This window comes from Cucurbita moschata, unplaced genomic scaffold, assembly GCF_002738365.1.
Source record: "Cucurbita moschata cultivar Rifu unplaced genomic scaffold, Cmos_1.0 Cmo_Scf00080, whole genome shotgun sequence".
Lineage (NCBI taxonomy): Eukaryota > Viridiplantae > Streptophyta > Magnoliopsida > Cucurbitales > Cucurbitaceae > Cucurbita > Cucurbita moschata.
The window spans coordinates 32929-36066 of record NW_019268596.1 but is presented as its reverse complement, the minus strand read 5'-3'; the positions used below and the strand labels follow the sequence as shown (position 1 = coordinate 36066).

Below are 3138 nucleotides of genomic sequence, written 5' to 3'. Positions count from 1 at the left end.
CAACATTAAATATAAAATAAAATAAAATTATAAGAAGGTGTTGTTCAAATTTATCCAAACAGAAAAAAAAGTGTTTGGGATAGAATTAGAAAAAAAAAAAATAAATAATAATAATAATAATAATAGAAAACTCAAACACAAAGACAGACTAATGCTACGTAACAACCCCACTGTGAGTGCACAACCTTTGAAGGCTCCCTCGTCTCAACGATAAGTTCTATTACGAACCCATCCAAAATAATCACACCTGTGATCGCATCTCCTGACTTTAAACTGCTAGTCTAATATAAGTTGTAGTTGATAATTACACAAAAATTTCCATAAATCTATGAATTCGTGTGGAAATGTTGCTCTTCCTTTTTATTTAAGATTTTGATATTTATGAAAAGAGAAAACGAATAAAAGTAGGAGACATTTTATAGATTTAGGAGGAGCAAAATAAGGGAAATGTTAAAACAAATCATTTGAAAACATTAAAAGAGTTGGTGCTTGGATACCATACTCTTTTCTTAATGTATGTGGAATCGGTAATTATTCGTCCAAAATAAAAGGGCCCAACCAGATTCGAACTGGTGACCTCTTGATCTGCAGTCAAATGCTCTACCACTGAGCTATGGACCCATTTTGCATGATTTCAACTTTAGTGACCCCTTCTACAGAGTGTCAGTCCAGAAGTGTAAGAAACTGTCTGTCCAAAATAAAAGGGCCCAACCAAGTTCAAACGGGTGATCGGTCAAATTCTCTACCATTGAGCCATGGATCCATTTTGTAGGATTTTAACCTTAGTGACCCCTTAGACATAGTGTCAGTCCAAAAAGTGTAACAAATTTCTATCCTAGATAGAAGGGCCCAACTAGGTTCGAATTGGTGACCTCTTGATCTGCAATCAAATGCTCTAACATTGAGCTATGATCTCAACCTTAGTGACCCTTCTACAGATTATCGGTCCAAAAGTGACCCTACCGAATCGGTTATGGACCAATTTTGTATAAATTGGTGGATTACCTATCAAGAATTAAACACAAGTCGTTAGATTCAAAGTCGAAAGTGCTAACCACTACACCATAGAACCACTTGTTAAACTTTATTTTTGCAGCGATTTTGATAAGCGCCAACAACGCTGGATTTTGCAAAGCTAGAGGTTGTAGTATGCTTACGGACTTTCACAAGGTGTTTTCAACTTCTTTTATAGGTAATTGAACTTTTGAGTCCATGCAAATGATTGGTTGGATTAGTATCAGTTTGAGAAGACAGATGAGAGAAGAGAGACTTTGTTAGAAACTCTCACATAGGTAATCTCCCAAGGTGTTTTCAACTTCTTTTATAGGAAGAATTTTAAAATCAAACCACAACAAAATTTACTTCTTTCTCTCAAACTAAATTTGACTCTCCAATAGATCTTAATAGTTTTGTTAATTAAATTTTCTTTAAAATTTTTGTACACAGAGTACAATGGAAATAATATATATATATATATATTTTTTTTTTTTACAATTTTGTAATTTGTATGGTATTATTCGAGGCTTTTGATTCAAATATGATAATTGATTCTCTGTCCTCTTTAACAATTTTAGATACCTTCATATCCGATATTTGATGCGTCGCGTTTCATTAGATCTGCCCTTAGGTCAATAAGACATAAGTAGAGAGTTTATTTGACTAATGATTTGATTTTTTTTGGGTTGTAGAGATCTCCCTTACAAATCATTTTTATAAAACCTTATTCAAAGGTTTGTAGTTAATTACCAATATCAGAATTTCTGGTTTCTTTTCACCATGTTGTTAACCTAAAATGTCAGACATGACCATCTGCTCTTTGAAGACCTTATCAGCTTCCTCTGCAAAATATCACCTAAAATGTCACAGTATTTAGTGTTTGATGCTTTTTGACTTAACCCTAGGGTTCTATTTACAGTGAACTAGTGATAATTTTTGTCAAATTATATATTTGAATACCTAATACATTAAGATATAATATCTTATTTAAATAATATTAAAATGTGGTAGAATATCATAATGTATGTTTAATTAATATGAATCTCATTCAAATTTCAAATATATATTTTTATTTAATGTTTATGATACACATCAATTATTTTAATATTTAACATATCAAATACGTTAATATGTTTTGATATTATACTTCAAGACTATAGGAACTTTCTCAGAGGACCTGAAAGTTACATCGGCCCACAATGCATCTCATGGACGATGCAAAACTATTGTGGTGCTTGAAGGTTTATTGTATAAAAAACTGGTCATCCACCAAAAAATTATGGGAAGACCATTGATGGAATTGAAGCAATCGACGCTCCTCTGTATGGGTTTCCAATCAAAGACCTAATGTTTGATGTTGACTCTTTTGAAGGAAGAGCCACGTGATCGAACAACAAGAAACGTGGCGGTATCTCTGAGAACTCTATCACACACATAAAAAAAATGTGTCGAAGACTTAGACATTACATAGAAGATCTGGCTTTCATCGAGGAGACCCGAGTTTGATTCTCGACAATGAAATTTTATTTTCTTATTTCTTTTATTTGATAGTTTCATCTTTTGTCACCAATTATATTTAAACTTTACCTAGGTTTGAGAAGCACTATAATGGATGAGTTCAATAGTATCTTAAATTCAAAAGACTTTTATGAACTTGGTTTGAGAGGCACTATAATGGTCAAGTTCAATAGTATCTTAGATTAAAGACTTTTATGAACTTTGAACCTTTAATAGTGTTATGTCATAGATATTTGGTTCAATTTCAACAAGTGAGGTTGAGGTCATTCAAATGGTTAATGTGATAATTTGGTCATTTTCAAGGTCTCTTTTGTTGAACGCCATCATGGCTGAGATGACTAAGATGAGCACCAGAGTGAGTTTGACAAGGAGGGTCGTAGAGAACCACACCCCGAGCCAAGATCATGTTGGGCTTAACAAACCGAAAACCCAAAAACACAAACCCTTAAATGGGAACCAGGATGCTAAGGAATTAAAAAAACTTTATTTTTGACGTTGAACAATACTTGAAGGTTACAGGAACTTGCTCATAAGACCTAAGAGTTACGTTGGTCACAATGCATCTCATGGATGGTGGCGCTCGAAGGTGGATGATATAAAAAATGGGCCATGCACCATAAACTC

At 33.3% G+C, this 3138-nt stretch overlaps 1 non-coding gene across 1 annotated transcript; it reads right to left on the bottom strand.

The window, feature by feature from the left end:
- Positions 1-549: 549 nt before the first annotated feature.
- On the bottom strand, positions 550-621 carry TRNAC-GCA. The gene has a single exon. It is a non-coding gene; the product is annotated as a tRNA-Cys (tRNA).
- Positions 622-3138: the final 2517 nt, after the last annotated feature.